Consider the following 8,465-nt stretch of genomic DNA (forward strand, 5'->3'; position numbering starts at 1 on the left):
GGAAAGGGAAAGTGAGAGTGTGTGTATGTGTGCCCGCGCGCTGGGTTGGGGAGTGGGTTCCTTTTGCCTAATTGTACCTTGTCTCCCTTTGGGGACCGGAGGCCTTCGCTCTCCTCAGCCTTTCTCTGGGGATGGCTGTGAAGATCCGAAGAGATAATCCTCGGAGAGCGAAGTTCTTTCATATGCAAGGTGAGCGCATTGTTATTACTTCCCGACCACTTAGCGCCATTCACAGGCTCAGACCTCGGCCTAATTTCCCTCCTTCCGGAAGATGCATTGGCCTTGGCGGCTCCCAGGCCCAAGTTACCAAGCAGGCTTTGTGGTCCAGCTGCTTAGAGGAGCCGGGTAATGAATGAGTGGGTGGCAAAAGCCCACTCAGTGTTATCTGCTGACCGTAAACACGCCAGGAAACTCGCCATCTGGAGAGAATGCACATTCTGAACTCCAAAAATCTGCGTCCCTAACAGCCCAGCTTCCAGGTGCTCTGCTGGGGAAGGGCCCGAGGTAGCTGCAAAAGGCCTCTCTTTCCCCAAATTGGTCCAGGGCCTTTTCGTCTCTAAAGAAAGCACCAAGAGGTCTAAAAGCCCCCTTCCCAACATAAACTATTTTGCAATGAAACCCCAAAGGAAACAGAAGCACAACAAACCAAAGAGCTAATAAAGAGCCTGAGCTCTGAGAGATGCTACGATTTGGGCCTGGGAGTGGGAAATGGGCCCTCTCGCTTTCACGCCTCCCCAGCCCCCCGGCCAACCCCTCAATCCCCAACGCCTTCCCCTGGGGTCACCTCCGCCCCGCAGAGCCCCTTGCTGGGAGTTCTAGGAGCCCGAAGCGGGTCTGGCCGGTTTGAGCCCGGGGCTGCCGCATGCCCAGGAGTGGCTGGGGGCTGCGGCATTGTTTTGGGAGCCCTCGCGGCCCAGCTAGCCACCAGGAGGCGCTGGGAGTCGCGCCTGAGTCTCCATCCCTGCCGTGCGCAGTGTCCACCTCTGGCCAGCTTGGTTGCCTAGACCGCGGCGTCCCCTGCAGCCCATCGCTGCTCCTCTCAGAACCCGCGCCACTTAGTCTCGTCCCGACCCTGCACTCGCTGCTGCTACCATTGCCACCTCAAGTCGCGCTCCCCACTCCCTTCTGCTTTTGGTCCAAGACCGGTGCTGTTGATCACTGGGGAACAGGGCAATAACCTCCCGCAGAGGCTGGGACGCGGGCACGGAGCTCTGCACATATGAGCAGCGCACGGACCGGGACACTGGGTGACCATCCCAGCGCGCCTCCCCAGACTGGTCTCTGAGATGCTCACAAGTGGCGCGGCCCCGGGGCGGCGCCTTCACGAACCCGGACTCTTCTCTGCTGCCATTTGGCCCTCAGGTCCACAGGTCTCCTTCGATCCTTGCAATTGATCAAAACCCACCAAAGGCTTTTATTTGTACCAGTGGACCGTCCATGTTTACCCCTTCCCTGCCCATTTAGTCCTTGCCTGTTTTAGGAACGGAAAATCTATTCACCCAAGCCCAGGGTGAGTGATGGTAGATGCCCACACCACTGGACATCTTGCTTAAAGGGGGCTGTCTATAGGTCCCTGGAGAGGGGCTTGGTCCACACCACAGACAGAACGAACATCATCCCACCCCAATGCTGCAGGCCTACGGAAGAGCCTCGACCCCCCGTGTCCTGGGTTTGGCCCTGCTTCTCTGCTTGAGTGTTTCCTGTGCTCAGGGCACTGAAGAAGCTTGAGGCATAAAGAAAGCCCCCAGCAATCTCTCCAGAACAATTTGGCTTGTTTAAACCTGTGCTGGCTACAAGAGTTTCTGGACAGGCAAGACCTTCACTCTCACGTTCAGAGATTCTGTCCTGTCTGGGAGTCCGCTTGGCCTCCGCAAAGAGCTGCAGAAAGCGAGCCCACTCGCGAGTAGTAAACTGAAAGCGGATGGACCCTTATTTCTGAGGAGTGAAAGCGAAAAAAACGATGCGTGTAATATGTTAGTTCCTTAATTCACACAAGCCAGCATCGGCTCCCGGATGATCATTTTGCACACAAGCAGTCACCAGGAAACTGAGGTACGGAGAGGTTAAGTAACAAACCAGGCCACACTGTAAGCGGTACAGCTGCTGACGTTACATGTGCCTTGGTGAGGTGAAGTGACTACCGGGCTATCCTTGGGGACATGTCGCGACTTGTATCTCCAACTGCGTTGCCGCCTGGCTTTCAGCCGCGCACTGGCCAGCCGGTCAGTACACCCGGGCCTTCCCTGCTGCTGGTGAGTATTTTTTCATGGAATTCAGGCAGCCACCTGGGGGCGCCATTTCCCAAAACAGAGATTGTCCCACTGGGGTTGCAAGTCAGGTTCCTTTACGCTGAGATCCTTTACATTTTTACTTGTAGGAAGGTTTTTTCGAGGGGTGGGGGGATGACCTCATTCTTTCGCCTTTGACCCTCCCTCTACCCGGTCCCACAACGAGGACGCCCCTCCCGCTGGCTGGGCCGCTTCCTCTCGCCACGCGGGGGGACCTGTGCCCGCGGCGGTGCACCTCCGTGTACGCTTCGGCTCCTCGGACCCCACCGGTTCAGATGCAGGTTTCCGAGAACGAGACCAGAGCCAGCGTCTGGAGAGCCTTTGCCCCTCATCATAGGAAGAGTCTAGTCGGAGAACAAACAGTTTGCTAACTCCTACCCCGAGCTCTTGCGCGTATCTCCTTAAATATTTCAAGGGTCTGGGCCCCAGATCGGTGCTCGGAAAGCAAACGAAGGGTCCAGGGAGGCCGAGGCCGACGCGGGGCTCAGCGCCCCCTTCTTGCCTGAAGGGGCGCGCTGGAGGAGGAAGGGCGCCGTGGAGACGCAGAAGGCGGTTCCTTGGAAGCAAAGCAGGAGCCAGCCTGGGGCCTACCCCTCCTCGCTCCGAGGGATCCCACCCTGGAGAGAATAGTAATTGCCCAGGTCTGTGTAAGCAGTCTGGTCTATGGGTTCAAAGCCAGTGTGAACCCCACATTCCCGAGACGTCTTTGTCCCAAGTACAGCGAAGTTTTGAAGCTCAGTAGAAAATGACTAAAAAAAAGTCCAAACACCAAAATGATAAAAACAAGTACACTTGCAAGGATAATCACCTGCAACAGAACATTTTCTTGTTCTTCCCCGCCCCATGAATGTTTTAGTCACAGCTGACTGGGAATGGACTGAATGCTATTTTGTACCATGCTTCTCTCAGGGAAAGATAGCGGCACATCATGGAGGCTGGCTGTGGGTTGGTGCCTTGGGAGAAACCAGTTTCTGTTACTTCTGTTGTTCTTTCAATAAGAAAACAGCCCTAGACATTTTGGGAGAGGGAATGGGGCTAAGGCATGGCATGTCTTGTTTGTATCTCTGGGCTGCTTCTGATTAAAAAACAAACAAAAAACAACAACAACAGAAAACCTGGAGGGCAGTTCGGCGAGCTCGACTTGTGGGAAGGAAATTCCATTTCTGTTTAGTGCACACATCCTTACTGTAGCCTTTTATTTATAGCATAAGGTCTCAAAGTTGCTGGACCAGTAGAAATTCTTTGGTCTTTGGGTTCCAAAATTTGAGATTTATGTTAACGGTGTAAATCTATTTCGCAATCTTAAATACAGAAATATTTATTGGCACTTCTTTTCTCTCCCCTGTCCCTTTCTTCCCGACTTTCCCCGTCTCTTTTTGGGGTCCTAGTAGGTTATTGCTCACTGATGTGTTGCAACTGCTGATGAGACCCTGGAAATGAAGTATCTCCTAATTGCTCACATTAGGAAATCCTGAATGGAAACAGCAAAAACCCAAGGCCATTCATGCAGGGTGGTCCACAAGCCACGGAGTGTCTCCGAAAAGACCGGTTCCATTGTCTAATTTGAACAGCAGGGGTCACTGGCTAAGCTGGTGTTTCACTCTGGAGAGAATTTACTGCCATCAGATAAGAGCACAAAGTCAATACAATAAAGCCTGTAGGCTCTAAAGCAACAGATGGAATCTGAGTTCCTGCACACATGTACTATCTTTCCAGAGACAAATCCCAGAATAAAAAGCCCTTTGTCATTCTTACTGAAGTGACTTTTAGGAACACTTTTCCATACCCTGCATGTGTGTGTCTGTTTGGGTCTTTATAATGATAGGTTTTTATGCTGCCTAAACTGAGACATTTGTCAGAATCATTAAAGCAATCTATCCTTTTATGACATATACTCAGCTTTAGTAAGTCACAGGATTCACAGCAACACAATTAAATCTGTTAATTAGAAAAGCGTGCGTTTTAGGCTGATTTAGAACTAAGGGTATAATCTGTAATTTCAAACCGTGGTATCCAGTATATGCAGATTTAGCACTCTGACTGAATTCATTGGCACTACCAACAAAGTTCCATTAGTAGGCCTAATATTTCCCAATAGTTTGTAAATCTCTGGTGGTACAATGTGAAGTGACATATTATATACAAATAATATTCCAAATGTTAAATTTGGTTCCTGGTGGATTTGGTTCCTTGGCAGTATGTGAAATGTCTAGTGATCATCTTGGCTATGCTGTCCAGAGCTTTGCTGTTTTCCCTTAGTTTCCTGGAAATCTTAATGAATTAAAGAAATTCATGATTAAGTTCTGCTCTGGAAGAAAATAAGAAAGAGAGTGCCTTTATTAGTATAGTGGATTTGTTATTATTCTCTATGTTCCAGTTTGTCTAGAGCTTGAAGATGAGCAAGATTATCTGAGGTTTTTCTATTATCAATTCTTGTCTGGAACACATCCTGAAAACCTGTCTTTAATTCCTTTCCATTGGTATTAATAGGTTGAAACCCTTTGCTTGTTATGCTAGTTATTGTTCCATTCAGAGGAATTAGGGGTAGTAGGGATGGTGTAGGGAAGAAGAAGGGAGTCACTCTTGCTTGTACCCAGCTTCAAAATCAGATTCCTTTCATTTGGAATTTTTTTGGGGAAAGGGTACATTATTCCCCAGGATATTCCCATGGTGTCTAAATGATTCCACAGGTAGTGGAATGATTCAGATGGGATGTCACCATATCACCACAGGCAGGACAAATATTCTGCTCTGCTCTTCTCTTTTAACCACAGATGGTATAATTAGCAACCTGAAACCTTAAAGATGGAATTCCTCAAGTTTCTTGGGGTTTAATTTCATTCATCCAGTCAAAAGACTGTTGGGCCTCCACCATGTGCTGTGAGGGTAATAAAAAAGATCTACACCTTTATAGTCTTAGTATTTGCAGGTAAAAGTAAAATTTCTGCTTGTCTTCATTTAGCTAAAGGTGAAAAAGGCACATCTTTCTGAGAGTAAAGCATTGTTCTTAGTATACTTGGATAAAGGGTGAAGGCTTATGAAGATCCTCATACAGTGAAATAATCAGTATTGCTTGGTAAAGGAGTAACCAAGCAAAGGCTAACAATTCATTTGCTGGTCATGTCTGAGGACTTCAATTGCTTTTTGAATTGTGATAGAATAAGCTTATTAGAAAGCAGACTACTAGAGAAAAATTCTGGAAAAGATCTTCAGAAATTTGTTCCTTGGCCTCCAATAAGACCAGCTTACATGAACAAAGGGAGATTATACTCTGTTCAGTTTATAAATTTACATGTATTTCAAATATCGCTTTGTGCAGAGAATGTACTTTGGGAATCAGAATTTTCTGGATGCTGGAGAACATGTGTGGAAGGCCCAATTCTGCCTTCCATGAGGGTGATTGACAGGGAAGGTGGGGGGAAGTTGAGGCAATGTAGTCTGGGAGACAAAGGTGTTCACTCTTTGTTAAGTGTAGCTTTGGAAGGGGACAGTGTCAGAATAGATCTGGCACACTCACTGGAGTGGTGCTCCTTTTGTTCACAGAGTGTGTGCCTACAAGTCCTCTAATAAGGATTTTTGTGTTGGCATGAAATAGCCGGAAACTGATTTTTATGTTATGTCTATCTACAGTTTTTCAGAATTAATTTAGCTCAAATAGATTTTTGATTTACAAGATATACGGGGCTATACTTTATGCATGAGGATGGTCCTATGAACATTGATCACTAAGATATATGCCATTACTTGCTTTTATAGAAGTTAAGAAAATGTGCTTTTCGATCCGCCATCTGCGGTGGAGCCGCCACCAAAATGCAGATTTTCGTGAAAACCCTTACGGGGAAGACCATCACCCTCGAGGTTGAACCCTCGGATACGATAGAAAATGTAAAGGCCAAGATCCAGGATAAGGAAGGAATTCCTCCTGATCAGCAAAGACTGATCTTTGCTGGCAAGCAACTGGAAGATGGACGTACTTTGTCTGACTACAATATTCAAAAGGAGTCTACTCTTCATCTTGTGTTGAGACTTCGTGGTGGTGCTAAGAAAAGGAAGGAGTCTTAAACACCACTCCCAAGAAGAATAAGCACAAGAGAAAGAAGGTTAAGCTGGCTGTCCTGAAATACTATAAGGTGGATGAGAATGGCAAAATTAGTCACCTTCGTCGAGAGTGCCCGTCTGATGAATGTGGTGCTGGGGTGTTTATGGCAAGCCACTTTGACAGACATTATTCTGGCAAATGTTGTCTGACTTACTGCTTCAACAAGCCAGAAGACAAGGAACTGTATGAGTTAATAAAAGACACGAACTAACAAAAAAAAAAAAAAAAAAAGAAAATGTATACTGATTTATGCAAGTCATCTTTGCCAATTCTCCTTAGAAACACACATTAGTACTCATTTTTTTTTAAATATATAGAGTTAAAATGATGTTTGACCATTTATAGAGCAAGTTGACTAGTTTACTCAGAAATTGTACCTATGACTCTGGGCTTCAGTATGATACAAATCACGGATCACACACAGTACTGTATTATAATCACCACCAAACAACTAAAGTTTGTCTTTCACTAATGCAAAGTTTTCTGTGGAGGAGAGGGGCCTTCTAGGGCAGCAATTTTCCCAGTTCATCATTCTTAGCTGCTTGATATCATGGTACTTCCATATCAAGATGTGCTCCTGTAATCACTGAATAGGCAAAGAGAAGGCTGGTGAATCCATCACTGGAAGGTAAATAGTTTCCTTCAGAAGTGACACATGACTTTCACTCATATTCTATTAGTCAAATCAGTAAGAAGGCCAGCCCTCGCTTCAGAAGGGTGGAACATGTAGTCCTGCCAGTGGCTAGAAGTGGAGAAGAACTGGCTAATAGGGACCAGTATTGATGTTTACCACATATATGTTCACATTTCATATGTATTGCTTTGAATAGTGCTTCAGACACTGTTGATCAGTACCTGTCAAGTAATGAATAAACATTGTTGAGATGTATAGATTGACGGGCTGAAAAGTTGGGGGTAGTGAACAGACTGACACCTGGGAAATATTACATGAAACTTTTTCTGTGGTTATGCTTTGGTTTATATCAGAGCAGAATCTATAGGTTATGATCCAGTTCCACTGAATTTATAACTAGCAATGTCAACTGACATGCAGAAATAAAAATAGGCTACTCTTAGGAGAGCTAGAGAAATATAATGCAATTCCCTAGAACTAGAATGCCTATGCTGATGGTCCTATGCAAGTTTCCCTATATTTCTAATGGATAATTTTAATTAACTCCTATAGGAGTTTCCCACAGGAGCAACTATAGGAAATCAAAGCATTGCCAAGAAGATATAGCAGAGAAAATGTGTTTTAAAAATCTGCTTATATTATATATCTGAGAGAGTGCTTACAAAAATGTAACCTGGGGGAGTAAAGCACTTTTAAGAAAGAAAAGTGCTTTCTGAATTAACTTTCTTTAATCAAATAAAATCCTTGAGTCAACTGAAATATGATGGGTCTGTAGCTAGGGATACACATTTATGATATATTTGTATAGCACACATTACTGGTCCTCATGAATTAAATTTTCTTTTTGCATTTCAAGGTGATACAACTATGAAAATATGTTCATGAAATGTAAATTGCCAGGAAATTAGATAAATACCATAGATTGAGGGAAGGAAGATAAAGGAACTCTCCAAGATATTTTGATGCTCTTGTTTTCTGTGGAACAAGGAATGGCAAAAAGAGGAAGAACATGTTTCAACCCTCCCCAGGGGAGGAGAGTCAGAGTCTCATCGTCAGAGACAGGGAAATGAGGATTGCAGATGTTTTCTTAAAATCTCTTCTTCAGCATTGTTACAACCAAAGAAAGCAAATCCTGTGGTTTCATTTGAGATATCTATTTGGTGCTGGGACCTATCAGTGTCTCCTAGGGTGATAGCTGGGACAGGCTGATAGGAAGAACTCAAATTGCGTTCAAATCTGGCTTCACTACTTTCTAGTTGTGAGATCTTGAAAAAATCACGTAAACTCTTCATGCCTCGGTTTCCTCATCCATAAAATGGGGTTAATAATAGCACCTAATGAGGATTAAAAAAGAAAAAGCACTTATAAGAAGTACATAGTGTTTTCTGTGTGTGCTATTTTTATTCAACCAGGTATACAGTAGTGTAGCCAACTCCACCCACAG

General features: G+C 45.3%; 1 pseudogene across 1 annotated transcript; it reads left to right on the forward strand.

Annotated features, from left to right (window-relative positions):
• Nucleotides 1–6,044: 6,044 nt before the first annotated feature.
• LOC115893229 lies at nt 6,045–6,623 on the forward strand (annotated as a pseudogene). Its single transcript, XR_004053212.1, has one exon. The product of XR_004053212.1 is annotated as a ubiquitin-40S ribosomal protein S27a pseudogene (transcript).
• Nucleotides 6,624–8,465: the final 1,842 nt, after the last annotated feature.

This window comes from Rhinopithecus roxellana, chromosome 2 (genome assembly GCF_007565055.1).
Source record: "Rhinopithecus roxellana isolate Shanxi Qingling chromosome 2, ASM756505v1, whole genome shotgun sequence".
Taxonomy (NCBI): domain Eukaryota; kingdom Metazoa; phylum Chordata; class Mammalia; order Primates; family Cercopithecidae; genus Rhinopithecus; species Rhinopithecus roxellana.